The 17,079-nt window shown below is 37.6% G+C and overlaps 1 long non-coding RNA gene across 1 annotated transcript; it reads left to right on the top strand.

The window, feature by feature from the left end:
* Positions 1–3,263: 3,263 nt before the first annotated feature.
* Positions 3,264–4,864, top strand: LOC126809302 (uncharacterized). The gene is made up of 2 exons (XR_007674902.2): positions 3,264–3,681; positions 4,546–4,864. It is a non-coding gene; the product is annotated as an uncharacterized LOC126809302 (long non-coding RNA).
* The last annotated feature ends 12,215 nt before the right edge of the window (positions 4,865–17,079 follow it).

The following is a 17,079-nucleotide window of genomic DNA, read 5'->3' as shown; positions in this document are numbered from 1 at the left end:
CATTATTAAGAGAAAAATCAAAAACATCCATTTTCACTTTTGACAGTGTACCTCTCTTTGCGAGTGAAACGTGGCCGTCAGATAAGCCGCCCATATGAACTGTTTATGTTCATGTGTAGGCAATTGGCCTGTTATTAACATACACTGACACTGGTTACCTCTAATAGAAACAGCAGTGCATTACCGCAGTTTTGTATTGTTTCTGAATATCCCCTCCCTCTTTTTTTGACGAGTATATATGTACAGTATATATAAGACAGAGCAACACATAAAATCAACGTAAATTCTAGAATAGTTAACTTAATAAATACTAATATATTTGCTTAAAAAAATGATTTCTGGAAAAAAAAATAGTATTAAAATAAGTTTATTATTATGTTTTCGAATCTTTCAATTTGGAGTATCGCATGTACATGTTTGTAGTTATATTTTGAAAATGGTTTTGTCGTATCCCTATTTGGCATTTTAATTTAGCCTGTTGCTTAATGATTCGACACTGAATAGACAATCGCTTATTTCTGAGCATTGGCTTAATCTATGGACGTAAAATTTGAAAGATCATCCATTGTCATCCCCAAAAGCAAATCAAAATATATGTAGTATATTTTTGATCCAAGTCCAAATAAGCCTACCACCCGAATACCTATCAAAGTGGTCGAAATGTATCAAGTGGTTCAAGTCGAGCGCGAAAAAGTTAAAAGAACAGGTATAGGACATAGGCCAAATGGGCTAAAATTTAAAATCACATACGAAGAGTTGTTTGTGCGCCTTCATGAAAGTTACCATTTTTGTCATCGAAACCCGGTTATCAATATTGGTGTAACAGAAACGGACGATTAATTTGTTGGTGGACGTGTAATTCGTGTCTGACAACCTGTCTTGCAGATTTATGAAATCGTTGCCTATTATACTCATTTGAAGTCCTTCTTATTTCCTATTGTTAAAATAACAAGGATACGTCTCATACAGCCGGATTTCTTAGAAATTGCTAAATTTAAACTTAGGGTAAAACCTTAAAAGAAATAGGGGATTATTTCGATTTTACACCGACCATTTGCATGACAAAAGTCTTTTGTTTATTTGCATACATTTTGAAGCTCGAATTACGTGTACAGTACAATTAGTACGTCATCAAAAAATAAACATAAAACTTATTTTTAGACCGAAAGTGATATTCAATACGTTCTAAACAGGCCCTGTTTATTGCATTAGACTTTGGAATGCGAGACTTAATAGTGGGCGTAACCTTTTTACAAGTTTAGGAGACCGTTGATTGACATTCGAATCACCATGTTAATTATGTTTTCACCACGCAATCTACGCAATAATCTCAATAGTGTAAACACACCAATCTATCATGGGTCCTGAGATAATACAACTATTCAGAACGCGGAACCCGGTTGAGTAAATAGAAGATCAAGAGAATAACGCCTCGGGGCTAGTTAAAGGGACAATAACACTCTTGCTGGTTTGACAGCTCCAGAAAAAAATAGCCTTATTCTAAGTACTAGATGTGTTAGTGTCCTACCTGTTGTGTAAATTATCCATTAAATCCTATTTTACTTGTCCAGAGGGTTCAAAAATATTTTTTCAAAGTCACGTTTGAAAAGCTTTACGTCAGGCTTTTCGATTCATTTAGTTGAATTTTTCCAATTTTTTAAATTAGGTGTGTTAAGATGAAATTTGCATCATCAATTAATTGGAATATTGTAAAATAATACAATTTGTTGACCAGAATAAAGATTGGGACATATTATTCAGTTACAACAAGAGAGGTATTGAGCCTTTAAACAGTCTTCACCAGTCACACCCATTGCCCGTCAAGTTGTGGACCGATGAAACTATAGACTTCGGGCTTTTCTAAGTTTTTGAAACTTGTGCTCAATCCTTTTGATATTTGTCAATAAAATATGTTTAAACTAAACTTGGGAATTCGATCATCTAAATAACATGACGTCATGAAGAGGACAGAACTACTTTGCTGATCGTGGCTTTATGCAAATGCCCACAGGGATGTCATAGTAAAACTATGTTGTGGTATAAAACAATTCTCAAAAACTCTAAGGTAGACTGGCTAGTAAAACGTGTATTTACATGATATACATGTAAACCCGTCTTCATTGGCCCATTTGGTGCTGGCCCATTTGGTGCTGGCTCATTTGGTGCAGGAAAATGGAACCATTCCATTTCTTTGATTAAAGGGACAAGCTGTACAAACATTTAAATTAGAATACTCCAGTAAAAATTCACTAGGTATGGCAAGTACACTGAAAACAAAAATTACATATTACTGTATCAAGTTATTTAATAATATATAGGCTGATTAAAAGGCGCCCAAAACGAAAGCATTTGAGTGCCTCTCATTCATATACATGTATATACTCAGTACACAAAAAGGTATATATTGCTGTAGTTAAAAGAGATGTAAATGTTTCACTCTATCGACTAAAACTTGATTTTTTTTCACACGTTCTGTTGCAAATTACTAGGAGTTGAAAATGTTGCTTCAAGGCATTAAACGAAAAGTAAATCGGATTGTAAGTCACACACCCAAATTTTATTTTATTCAGATTCGGGCTAAAATGTCTGGAGGCATATATGGTTAGTAGACATCAAATATTTGAGCACTTTTGCGAATCCTACCTTTGTCAAAGAAAACTATTTCAGGGAACGCTTTCAAGTTTTAATCTCGTTTTTAATCATTTGGTGGACGTTGGCTCGCTAACCTGGAGATCCCGTGATCGATCCCTGTGTTGGCCGAGGAAGTTTATCGGGATTTTCAGGCGTGCCCCCCCCCCCCCGTCAGTGGTGTAGACGGTGGGCCTGACAAAGGACAACGTATAGTCGTTCGGCTTGTATGAAAAATAGAGGTCCTATGTAAGAGTAGGCCATGGCGATGCTGTCTGGAGGAAAGTTCCCTTATAGCACACTGCATGGCGTATACCCGTCCTCATTAGCCCCATAGGAGTAGGACGTTAAACCCCAATCTATTTCATATACTAAACCCCCTCAAGGAGCAATTCCTATATTTCAGATGTAATACAAAAACCAGTGGTATCTGGTGTTTTAGAAATTAAACGTTTCTTCCCAACGTGAACCGACACTATGTGCGCGGATTTGAGCAACGGCTTTCGAGTAACGCATGGATGCCCAGTAGTTTATATAAAATATAGTTTAAAATAATTCAGTGATTAATATTGTAATTTGAGCGAATGATCAGGCAACTGCCTATTACAATATTGCATTTACCTAGTGCATACAGTTCACGTATTGGTTGGAAAGTATGTCATGTGCCCTCCTGATTTATTTTTATAATACTGGAACTAAGGACAATTTATTCACGCAAGCGTAATACATTGTTGATATCTAAAGAGTTTAGGTTATTGTATCACTTATCGACCAAATACTATTATCGGTTTCAATATGAGATGATATAATATTTCATCATATGTTGACTATTTAGTTTCATAGTCGTACAAAGGTGAAGGTTTATCTACGTATGACATAAGCAACGCATTGGGTGAATATAATTCTCAAAAAAGGAATTAACTGTAGAAGGGAATTGAACAGTGGTTGAAATATAAAAACGTTACACTGATAATTTCGTTATACATACTATTGGCGTTCTTTAAGGTAGCTGGTTCCAGCCACAAGCAACTGAAATTGTCGCAAATATTATAAGTAAGTAATTACGTAAATTAATATAATATTTGTTACAATTTACGTTTAGGTTTACAGGTGGGTGGAGTTTTCCGGTCTTGGCATTTCAGATAAAATGGTAGGAACGTGTATGTGTCAGAAGCTATGGCTGGACAAGTCACTCTTCTGGGTACATACAGTGTACTATTCATTTTCAACAAAATTGTCATTTTGTACTATGGGTTTTGAATTTGATTGGACTTTAGGTTCAGTGGTACATTTAAATCTATAGCTTATTACAATAATCTAGAAACCTAGAAGACAAAGAAACGAACAAAAAGTACTTATGCAGAAAAGCTTAATGCAAATTGTATTTTAAATACAAAACCACAAACACAATTACCGACACGACCTCTTTCCCCAGTCTCTTCTTCGCTGGTCATGTGTCAGGGTAGAGCTGAAAATATATGGGAGAAGAACATAGATAATAAAATAAAAACATGACTTTGAGAAGATTTAAGGTTATTTTGAATATATCACGTTTTTTCGTGACATTGAATTTCTACTTTCAATTGCAATATGCTGCCCCCTCCGAGATTTGGACCCGTAGATCGCACCAAAGGGTTCGTAAATTACGGACGTTTCTTAATTTAAAACTTGTAGAGTGTTTTCATGGTGTCGATGACAAGGACGGTATTGTAAATCTGTGAAAACTCATTGAAACTAGCCAAACAATCCTAGCAAGTTCGTAAAAAGAATCACGACCTGTGGAGCGTTTTCCAGAGTGGCGAGTATCTATTCCTACGTACTGCAGACCTGGTTGTACTCCTTACATCACCTCGATGTTAAAAGCCAGTTTCGCTGTGGCAATGTCCATATTTACTTAATTGCTTCTTCTTTCTTCAGGTAATACAAGTTTAACAGAAAGGGTGGACATTATAGTTCGATGGTGGATATGTCTCCTTTAATCAAGTCGATTTCTTTAAAACACGAGCTTAAATACCACAGCTTGAAGAACCTGGAATATTCAACTGTTAAAGAAAAAAAGACGGAAACGTTATTAATGAAGAACATGAAATCTGATGATTATTACTGCTGCATGTGGATTGTCCCGTGCTTTCTGATGGATAAAAACACGTTTAAAGTATAAAATATGTATTTAATGACTGCACTGTATTAACATTGACGAAAAACAAACTCTAATATAAATGTGTATGTAAAAGATTATTTGTGTTATGTCCTTGCCCCAAGGACCGAAAATAAAATATCACGGGGTTTCAATATTCAACGATAGTAAATCACTATTCCTTACAGCAAGCAACGACCGGGATTCATACCAGACCAACTAGTTTTTACAAATTTGACCCCAATATCGTCTAGACACCACTTTCTATACATGTTGATTGTCTGGTTTAGATGCCTCTGTACTTTGTGGCTTTAAATCTGTTACTTTAGCGCAAAATATGCTCTTGTTATTAAGCTTTTCAATTATAGTGGATGAAGGGCACAAAATGACAACGTCGAATTTGGGTAGAACAACTTGATATAGCCATCCCTGTGACTAGGTCCAGTGAAAGGGCACCGAGTTCATGAAAATGACACAACTAAATCAGTCCACTAAGGTACATGTAACATGCGCCAACATATCTTGTTCCTTCTATGTCCATGGTTCGCTCCGCTTTTGGTGTTAAAACATCAGTCGGACATTATGAGGAACATTTTAATGAGATATAAGTCTTAAGTGCTCTAAAACCTATTAATAATAACGTGTACAAGTCTCAAGCGAATGCACACATGCTAAGTGTGTCAAAATATAACTTTTGTCCAGTTTGTTTCCAAGAAATTAATGAAGTCATTCCAGAACCACTGTTCCATTAGAATCCCCAATCTTGATCGAAATTTCTCTTTTCGTAACCGTGATTATTTAGAAAAACCTTGCCAGAAATAAAATTGTATGGGTTGTATAAGCGCCTTAGTTTTTAACCATGTGATGGATTTCATCTCTGTATTGTATACACTTTTGTCATGCCGAAAATGTTGACCCTGTAAGGGCTATAAATACCATCTATATCAGTGATTCTCAACCAGTGTGCGACGGCGAGATCTTCCTAAGTGTGCCGCTAAATTTTGAAAGGCACACTAACAAAATTTCTCACTAAAGAAGCCAATTATTTGACTGATGAAATTCGAAACACTGCAATAAAGTAAGTTCGTCTATGACTAGTCTATGTCTATGGCTGTATGCCGTTCTATGACTGGTTATGTTTTATTTTGCGAAATTCAAATATTTTTCATATATATTTAGCCATGTGTGCCGCTATTTTTTCATGTATTCCAAGGTGTGCCGTTGCCAAAAAAGGTTGAGAACCACTGATCTATATTGATGTAAGTTTCACGTCGTCGATAGGACACATCGAATCAATCCGCCACTAGTTTGTCCAACAGGCGGATAATTTTCATATTAGTGGGAGACAAAAACGTCACCCCTTTTTCCAGATGCAGCCCTTTTTCTTAGCTTTCCATATATTATGGAAGCTTAGCAACTTCTAAAGCGCAAAGTACGACAAGCATAAAGGGCATGTAGAGTCCATGAATATACTGATTTTTTGTCGTTTTTTAAAACTTTATATGAATGGCCTTTCGTTCCAACTTATATAAACGTTCTCTTATTTAAGTTAATTAAAAGGACAGCGTCCCTTTTTTGGGACGACCCTACAAATCAAAATTAAAACAAAGAAAATCAAGATATTATTAAAGTAACAGTATTAGTATAATACATAAAGAGCCTAATTGACATTGACTAGAAAAAAAGTCACATGGAGTTACCTCCCTTTCCAAGATGGCGTCCGTAATGACACAGCCTGCAAAATGCGAAAGTCAAAGGTCAGTAATCCTTTTACAGTATATATTTCGGGAAAATTTTACGATCATATAAAAGGTTATGTGTTCTAGATTCTCAAATATGACTTTATTCAAGAAGAATCAAAATAGATTACTTTTAGTGAGCTGAATAAAGTCCGTCCCATTTTTGGGACGCTGCCCATTAAAGGGCATGTTTTTCACATTTGCCATTTTGTACATGCTAAGTTCCGAATAGTGAAATTTTTCAATTTTACAGCACAGATAGTGTTTTGTATAATTTTACATGAATTTTTATAGGTTACTGAGTGTAAATGTGCGGAAGCGTATAGGGGTCATGCAAAATTTTGTGGAAGGTCTCGAGATCCTGCGATCCTGTGATACTTTCTCGAAATCCCGTGATCACCTGGTAATTTTCTCGAGATCTCAGTTCTCGAAATCCCCTGATAATTTTCCTGAGATACTGACATCCTGTGTATCTTTAATGTGTAAAGCTTTGAATTACAGACTTGCTTGTTAAATTATTTCAATTTAATGTGTGGGTGACGTTTATTCTGCATGGTTTTCGGACTATATTTTGTTTTAGAATAAAGCTAGACAGAGAGTTTATCGTCTTGTGGCACAAATGCTTCGGAGCAGATTTTAAATAAAAAATCTTGAAAAACTCTGGGCTCTAACGCGTTCACAAGGTTTACCAGAAAATAGGAAAAACGCCATAACAAAACTTCAGGGAGCGCTGCAAATCAATAAGGTTCATTGTTCCGCCGAAAATAAATAGGGTTCCTCTGCTTGTGACACTAATGATTCAAAAGAAATTTGAACGATAGTCACGCAAAGTGTGGAGATACACCCACGCAGCATCTATGCATCAACAGCATATTATTCGAAAGGAAAACTTGGTTGTTTAATAAATTGTATAAGGATCTAGCATTCATCAAGAAATCTAATCTCTATCGTGTTCGCCTGCTTGTTATCTCTCTGGGACAGAAATCTTATATTGCTGAAAATTAACAGGGGTCATCCTTGTCGCGAAACACTGAATATCGAAAATCCGTTAAAACACAAAATTTGAAACAAAACCGTTAAAAACTGTAGGCTCTTCAGAGCTATTAAGGTTTTCGGGAAAGTGTGTGTACGTGTGTGTGTGGGTGGGGGGGGGGTAAACTCCGAAACAACAGGTTGTGGGGCGCTGAGAATACGTTAAAACTACGCACACACATGAAATTACCCGAGATCTCGAGAAAATTTACACAGGATGGCAAGATCCCGAAAACATTAACTCCAATTCTCGAGATCGTTAACGCAGGATGGGAGATTCTCGAGAAATTTATTAGGGGATTTCGAGAATATTAAATTGAGATCTCGAGAAAGTATCACAGGATCGCAGGATCTCGAGGCCTTCTACAAAATTTTGCATGACCCCAATACGCTTCCGTATAAATGAAACCTTGGATCGGATATTGGATGACGAGGACGACTTAAAATGATGCCGATATTTTTATTCAACCCCCAGAATAAATTAAGTAGGAGAATATGTCTGAATAAACCAGAAGAATTTTCCGTCACCTGTAATTTTTTAACGCCGGTTAAAGCGATTTAGTAAAATATACAGCAAAATGGGACTTTAGCCTACATGGGATTTTACATTATTTAACGTTTGATATTTTATACAAATATAATTAGAAATGAAATAAATTACCTGATCTAAATAAAAACTAGTTGTTTCTTTGTTAAACCGTCATTATAATTTCCACTGCTATTGTTTATATTTTTATTAAAACATGTACCCTCTTGTGGGCAGCGTCCCATTTTTGGGACAGCCTTTGAAATGACCAAAATTAACAGATTTTTAAAATTTAACCGATTTTAAACTACCAAAACTTCAATTTCGTGACATTTTAGACATCATATTAAAAAATCAAACAAATTTGATATCTCGCCCAAGATTGGGTTAAAACAATCTGATCCGTTCTAGGGAGTATAATTGTGTTCCTGGTGTAGCACCACGGGCCTTCTGTCAGACGTGGAGAGCGAGCGTTGGAAAAACCGGTCGCCAATCCTACGTACGACCCATACATCTTTTCTTACTACATATTTTAGTGATCGTCTAGAATTTGTCTCTGGTTGTCTTTGTTTCCCCTTCACGTTGTGTATTTACTTATTACTGTTTTCTTAAGACGTTTGTCTTACCAGGAATAACAATGTAACAGTTCGCTTTTACATTTTATATATCATAGCTGGATACACAGCATAGTATAGATTACAATACTTAAAAGTCATCCTCTCAACCCTCATCCAGCCAGCCAGACTCGATGGGCGAGTCTGCTGATAGAAATTGCTACATCTTTTCCCTTCTGGAATCAAGCTGTTGTCTGGCGATTGCTCACAAATATGATAGTTTTGTAGCTTTGGATTTTGGACCTTCGATTATCTAATTGGTCAAATATGATGTAATAAGTATAGAGATTGGTTAATTGAGCCAAATGACATCGAAACCCACCCTTATATGATAGTGGAAATTTACTGGGGAAACTTCCCATAAGATATCTGTTATCAACCTAGAATTGAATGTTGACCGCATTATGACTCTTTTTTAATGTAGCCATCTGTCACCCATTCGCTAACTTGATTTAAGTACAAATATGCGAATCTACTAACTTGCCAGATATATTAATTAATACAATATAATGCTATCCTTAATTTAAAGAGCACAAATTCTAGCAAGTGTCTTACACTGGACCTTCAATGTGTAGGTTTATGCATCGAGATTTTAATATAGGTATATCTAGGTATGCCGTTTTTAGCTTGTGTGCACGTTTTCTTTTTTGCCCTCGCCTATCGAAAAAAGCAGGGGACTATTAAAATGGGATGTCTGTCCGTCACACTTTTTGGGATACAATAACTCTCCTTCTAATTGAGTTAGAAAAAAGTTTATTATTGATGGAGTTCGAAGATGAACATTTTCTGCTTAGGGTAAGTAGAAATAAGCAATTTCATTGGTTAGTGCGTTGGGCACGGTAAGAGTGATAATGAGCATTTTCTTCTCAGGATAAGCAGCTCAGTGTAAGCAGAGCAATAAGCAATTTGATTGGTCGAGACTTTGGAGCTCGATAACTTTGCATCTAATTGGTTGACAGCGGTGAAACGTCGTGTATAGTTTCATTACATCAATACGTTAACACGATAACCTCAATCTGATTGGTTGAGACTTTGGAACACAATTACTGTCCTTCTAATTGAGGTAGAATGTTCAAACTTGCTGTCGGTGGTTATTAGGCGAATGCCTTGGTAGTGTTCGATCATGTGCATTTCCCACTAAGGCTAAGCAGAGATAACCAATTTGTTTAGTTGAGACTTTCGTACACAATAACTTTGGTTCTATATCAATACCTAGACAACGTTCGATGATCAGAATTTCAGGGTTAGGCTAAGGAGCGATAAGCAATTTGATTGGTCAAGACTTGGAAACATGACATTTTCCGCTAAAGATAAGCAGAGCTAAGCAATTTCATTGATCGATAACTCTTGATTCTAATACCCCCGAAAGACCGGGGTGGCGTCCTTATTGCGCTGCTACGGAGACAGAAAATGGCTTCAGAGCGCCATAAGCGTGGTAAAGGCGTGGTGGAAACCTCAGATATCGTGCTGTGGTCTCCATGGTCGCTAATTATCGCCGAGTCATGGCGTTTGCTTTGAGCATGTTCAAAACAAACGCCAAGGTTCTGCGATCGGACCTGGAAAGCTGTGAGAACGCGGTGGGGTCGAGTAGGTCGCGAGACAAGCGTGGTAACATCTCAATAAACGTAGTACACACGCTAATTGTAACATTTGCAACGGCGACTTTAAGGCGTTTTCACCACGACCCTCGCGTGCCTGCTTACGATAGGCTCTAGAACTTTGAGCCTGTAACCACGTGACGTGGTTGAGCATCAAATAGAAGTACGACCAGTCAATTAGTAGCTCCTAAGTCCACCTCGTCTGCAGTACGCCCGGACAACGTAGGGTATAAAAATATGGACTGTTTCCTTACTGGATCGCATTGCATCATAAGGCCTGTCATTGAGTCAAGTGGCGTGCTTTTTTCCCCGCTTGTAGGTGACCAGGCGTAGGGTCCCCTGTTCAATCTCGTGGCTTTTCTCTTGGTCCTCCAGTTTCCCACCGCCGTTAAAGACCCCTACGCGCAAGCGAATTAATGAAAATAAAATTGAACCATGTTAGTCCCTAAATGACCTAGTTTGTGTCGAGTGGACGATAAACCCCATTTCTCTCATTGGTTCATCATTTGGCTCAAGATTTCTTGCAGTGTACATCACTTGAGGAGAATAGCCGTGCGACATTATCATCAACAGATGGAGAAGCTCCGTCTGGATGATCAGGAGTCCTTTAACGTATTGAGATTCCCATGCCACGATGCAATATGATTTCCGGATAGCACGAAACCTAATATGTTTGTTGGTGAAAGAAATCTCTGATGCCTTGGCGATTGAGCTAAAAAATGATGTTATCATCTGCCCTGCCCCGCTGACAGAGACACAAGGAAAGAAGCCGCTGAGGAATGCCCCACATGCCTGTGGTGCCCTGGATGGGAAATATCGAGCCCAGAAAGCCCCCCCCCCCCAAGACTGGAACCATGGCCTTGGTAGATGCAGATGTGGATATATGTTGGTGGTTGTGGAAGCCAGTCTGAGGCCCATTCAGAACTAAAAGAATGCTTAGAAGATGACTCCATTGAACTCCTTCCACATTAAATTATAGAAATAAATAAATGAACACACCAATAAAAAATTCAAATATGAAAGGTTTTAAAATTGCATGCAGTAACATTAAAAAGTAATTAGGTATAAATTATAGAGTTTTAAATTATGCAAAAAAGTCTAAATAGCTATGACTTTATTCACCATCAAATGAATTAGTTCCACAACCCTAAAAATTCAATACTAGTAAAAATATATGATGTACAATAAGACAAAATCACCCACCCCCACGAAATAAAATAAGATAAATAAAGTATTGCTTATTGATGCTCGACCGCGTCACGTTGTAACACGTCCCTAGTATGATCGAAGTACGGTGTCCGTTCATAGTTCGGCAATTCCGTTCCTAGTACGTCCATCTCGTTTTAAGAACAATGCCCCTTTGGCTAATTGCAGGACGGGAGAATTTTGAACAGGTTCAAAGTTATAGAGCACCCTGCTAGTCCTAGCCCGCCCACAGAGTGAACCGTTGCTACTACGTTCACTCTGCTCGCACACAGCCTGACCCCGTTTGGTAACATTTTCCAGAACGTAGTTAGAACAAGCCAACAGTGAGGCTGATGTCCCCCGCCGAAATCCCATAATAAATAGATGACACATATTAATTATTCGCACTTTTATCTTTTTCTCAAAAGTATCAAGCAATAAAACTGAATATCAACTATACACTAAGTTTCATCACTCTCTATCAGACAGAATCAAAGTTATCTTGTTCCAAAGCATCGACCAATGAAATTGCTTACCTCTGTTTAGCTTTAGCTCGAAATGTTAATCATTGAACTCAGTCAAGACATTCACCTATTGAAGATCTAGTTTAATCAAGTTTAAACATTCTACCTCAATTAAAAAGCAGAGTTGTTATATTCCAAAGTCTTGACCAATCAAATTGCTTATCGATCCTTAGCCTAAGCAGAAAATTCTAATTATCAAACTTAGTCAAGGTAATGATATAATGAATCTATACTCGGAACTTCATCACTCTCCCTTAATTAAAACCAAAGTTATTGGCCCCAAAGCATCAACCAATCAGATTGCTTATCTCTGCTTACCGTATGCAGATGATGTTTATTATCGAACTCCATCAAGGCATTCACCTTATGTACACCTACACCAAGTTTGAACATTCTACCTCAACTAGAAGGAGAGTTATTGTGTTTCAAAGTCTCGAGCAATCATATTGCTTATCGCTCTGCTTGCCCTAAGCAGAAAATGTTTATTATGGAACTTAGTCAAGGTATTAATGTGATAAAACCATACACCAAGTGTCATCACTCTCACTTAATTAGAACTAAAGTTATCGTGTCCCAATGCTTCAACCAATCAAATTGCTTATCTCTGCTTACCCTAAGCAGAAAATTCGTATCTAACTCCCAACTCCACCAAGGCATTCACCTAATAAACACATATACCAAGTGTGAACATTCTAGCTCAATTAGAATGAAAGTTTTGTGTTCCAAAGTCACGACCAATCAAATTGCTTATCGCTCTGCTTAAACTGAGCAGAAAATGTTCATTATCATGGTATTATGTAATAAAACTATACACACAATTTTATCATTCTCACTTAAATTAGAACTAAAGTTATCGTGTCCCAAAGGATCAACCAACCAAATTGCTTATCTCTGCTTACCCTAAGCAGAAAATGTCCATCTTCGAACTCCATCAAGTCATTCACCTAATAAACACCTACACACCTAGTTTCAACATTCTAGCTCAGTTAGAAAGAGAGTTATTGTGTCCCAAAAAGTGTGACGGACAGACAGGCGGATGGACGGACAGACAGACAGACAAACCCATTTTAATAGTCCCCTGCTTTCTTCGAAAGATGGGGGACAACTAGTTTGGTGTGACCACAGCTTGAAGCGATAACAGGAAGAGGAATGGCAAGAACTTGGTGTTTCTTTATGGCCCTCGAGACAGGAAGGGATTGCACTAACGCACTAAGGACAAAAAGAGGAATAGTTGAAATGTCTCTTAAACTGGGTGGTCGGGTTACAAACTGGTTTGAACCAATTGCAGACGTATTGGGAACCGGGTAGAACTAGTCGCCTGTTTAGTTAGCCTAGTTTACGATATTTTAGTAATAGGTTGTTTTTTTTTCAATTTTGTCTATTATATATACTTTGCATTAATATGTCTTAAAATGTTATCTTCTAATATAAAGGGAATTATAATCATGATTAATATATAAAGGTTTTTGTTGGCGCTACATCATTGTCTTGATAATGTATTCATTCATTTAGATCCATGTCATTTTGGCTTTGAAATATCCAAATATGGTTTGGTTCCGCGATTCAATGTACAAAAGTATCCCGATGACTTTATTGGTGCTTGCGTCTGTGTAAAATGTGCAAAGTGGTTCTGTAGTTGGAGAGCTAATGAGTTATCCAGCTGTTCATTTTATAAATGTATGATTGTCAAAGACTATGATGGAAATCCTTTTTAAGTGTTATCAACGAATTTCTTATTATTTATACCATTGTAACTAAGTGTTATTCACGTTGCCACTTAAAAATTAATAAAAGTTTAATAATAAATATATTTTTCACTTTAGTTTTTATAAATAGCTTCATTCTGACATTTATTTCATAGAAATTGGCAGAAAACTAGAGCAGGTAGGATAAAACTAAACGTCGGCGGTCATCTTTAGGGGGTGGGCTTGGATGGCCGAATGGTTAGCACATGCGCGCTGTATCATAAGGTCTGTCATTGAGTCAATTGGCGTGGTTTCGAATCCTCGGTTGCACGTGACTAGGAGTAGGGTCGCCTGTCGAACCTCGTGGGTTTTCTCCGGGTCCTCCGGTTTCCTCCCACTGCTAAAGACCCCTACGCGCAAGCGAATTATTGAAATTAAATTAAACCATATGTTACTCCCGAAATGACCTAGTTTGTGTCCAGTGGACGTTAAACCCCATTTCGCTCTCTCTCCCATCTTTGATGACGTCATACGGGAATAACCTACCACGTCGCGAATGTCCAAGTCCAAAATACTGACTAAGCCACCTACTAATCATTTCTACAAAATCCTTTCTGTAGCATGTTTATTTGGCATCCTGTTTCTGCTAAACCCACACACAACTCTACAGCATGACTGCACAATGATCATCTTGAAATTTCCCCAAATCTGACCAGCTTATATAGTCGCCGTGGGTTTGTCGATGATCGCCGTTGCCAAGCCAGTAGATCTCAATAAAAATGCCATAAGTCCGGAGAGGTCGTGACGTGCGCGCAGTGAGAACGCGGTATAATCACACAGGTCGCGGTAAGAACGTGACTTTTTGGGGACATATTTTCGCGTTGTGTTCACTTTTGCCGGCGACCTTGTGCTTTTTGTGGTAGCCGCACGGTCACAGTAGCGTAATACGGACGCCACCTCGGTCTGACGGGGGTGGGTGGGCATAACTGATGAAGAGTAGTGAAACTTACTGCACTAGTGTATAGTTTTACTACCTTGACTGAGTTCGACCGTGAACATTTTCTGCTTGGCCTAAGTATAGATAATCTCGATAGTTTTCAAAAAGTTAAATGTGCAATTAATTAATACGTGTCAACTATTTATTTCTGATCCTTTTCTGTGTGGTGTAATTGTATTCCTTGACACAATTAGAAACTAAGACGACGATCCTGGCCAGTTTTAAAATCTGTGACATTGGTAGAATTTGTTTTTATCTAGCGAAAAGTTTGAAAATCCATTGGAGGAAATGATGCCTTTACTAGATGGCATGAATCACTTGACCCTGGAAATGTAGACTTCGACGCCAAGATTGAGATCCTAAGTGACTTAGAAGTTCAGATATTGGTAGATATAGGGTTTTGCATAGCGGAAATCTTGAAGGTGAATCAAAAAATGAGCTAAGGTAATAGGCACAATCTCGGAAAAATTTGGCGGTTTTGTTCGACACATCCACAATTTCAAATCTAGTCTAAAGCTGCCGGACTATGTAGTCTATGCCGACAATGGAATAAATTAGCATACGTCGAGGATATTTTCAGGTAAAGAATCAGGTAGTGGTTCATTTGTAGGACTACAATGATTTAATTAGCAACAAACTTGTTGAACAGTATTTGAGTTTTAGTCACCCTAGTGACATTAAACGCAAGTTTTATTGAGCTAGATTTGGATTAGAACATATAAGTAAATATAGGAAATGAATGGGGTTAACGTCTCACTTTACTGCACCAATCGGACGGACTATTGAAAACGGGCATATGTAATCCAGTGTACTATGAGGGACATTTGGCCTACTCTTATTTTGGTTTCTTAAAAAAACTTCCTCGGCACACCCGGGATTCAATCTTCGCTCTCCTTATTGGTGTGTCAGCACAGTATTCTTCGAATCATCTTGGCCCACAGGAAATACCGGAAAACAGTAACAAAACTACAGGTTACGTATTATTTGCATGAGAAGAATGACGTGTTACGCGTAGTACGTTTTTGAAGCCCAAGCACGGAGAGGGGGCAGTATATGTAGGCCTAATAAAATATGAATAACTGATTTCCAAGAGATTTACACTGACTAGGGCTGTATGCCTCAGTATTATCAGTGTACTGAATCAAACTGGAAAAACCTACCTTGTACAATTATTCTGCACAGTTTGGGTTTTCCTGTTTTGATTGTTATTGCAATGGTGACATGGTGGTCCCCATTAATGATAAGTAATGTAAGGTCGACAAATGAAATGGGGTTTAACCAACTTCTTTTCTGCACCAACCTGACTAACGAAGACGTCCGTAGGTCTAATATGGATATACTTACATGTTATGTAGTTCGGATAAAATAGACAAACTGTGAAGTACATATACGCGGAGGAGCTAAAATATATTTCGGTCAGTTGAGAAAAGAGTATGTCTACCTTTTCTAACACCACAGAAAGACTCATAATGTACATGAAAGCAAAATTAACTTAAAACAAAAGTATAATTACCCATATTCTAAACAATTAATTCGTTGAACGTTCGATGCACACTTTGATGCGTCTTAGATGCACACACACTTATAGGTAGTCAAATTAAATACACCACCAGAATTCTTCTTACTCATTACACAGAAAGCTAATCTAAGGTGCATTCTTACCTTGTATCCCCAGCCTTTATCAGCAATATAAATTTTATCCTCAGCCTACCTGATTGGTGGAGTAGACGTTAATTTTATAACAGTGGAAATTCCGTTACTAAAAGTAACAATGTGACGTTTTGGAAAATCCCGTTCTATACACCTAACAGTATACATTATGCTCAGCGTACATATTAATAATAGCATTCCGACGACCCGGTCATTACCTATCAAAGAAAGTGGATATAGAAACCGTATATAAACAAACGACAATGACACAAAATTCGTATATTCAAATACTATTAGGGCCGTACTTCCAAACTTGATTTGGAAGATTATATCGAAATTTTGTTCCTGATTAAAAACAAGTAATGACATTCATAAGCTTAATATTTAGAATTTGAACAGGCATTGCCTTCAGATTTATACTTTAGAAGTGCGCACCTTCATTAGCAATTCTGAAGTTATCCTTGAAATTTTGTTTGATACCATCACACTATACATTCATCTTTTATAATGGGAAGCTGTTGATGTTACACGGTTGGAAACGTTGTACCGTTTGCGGGGGGGGGGGGGGGTAATAGTTAATCCACTAAAGATACAAGTATGAAACTTTGTAACGAAATTAAGTTGGGACTATCGACATAGTCATCATCGGGTGCTGCATGATTTCGTTCACAGGTATTATCCCCTTAAATTCGGAAATCAAGGTCCTCGCATACCGGGATGGGATTCTGATTTTCCATCTCTAAATGGACTGGAGCCCTTTTCTC

Source organism: Patella vulgata, chromosome 1 (assembly GCF_932274485.2).
Source record: "Patella vulgata chromosome 1, xgPatVulg1.2, whole genome shotgun sequence".
Classification (NCBI taxonomy): domain Eukaryota; kingdom Metazoa; phylum Mollusca; class Gastropoda; family Patellidae; genus Patella; species Patella vulgata.
The sequence above is the reverse complement of the archived record's forward strand: the minus strand, read 5'-3'. Positions and strand labels throughout refer to the sequence as shown.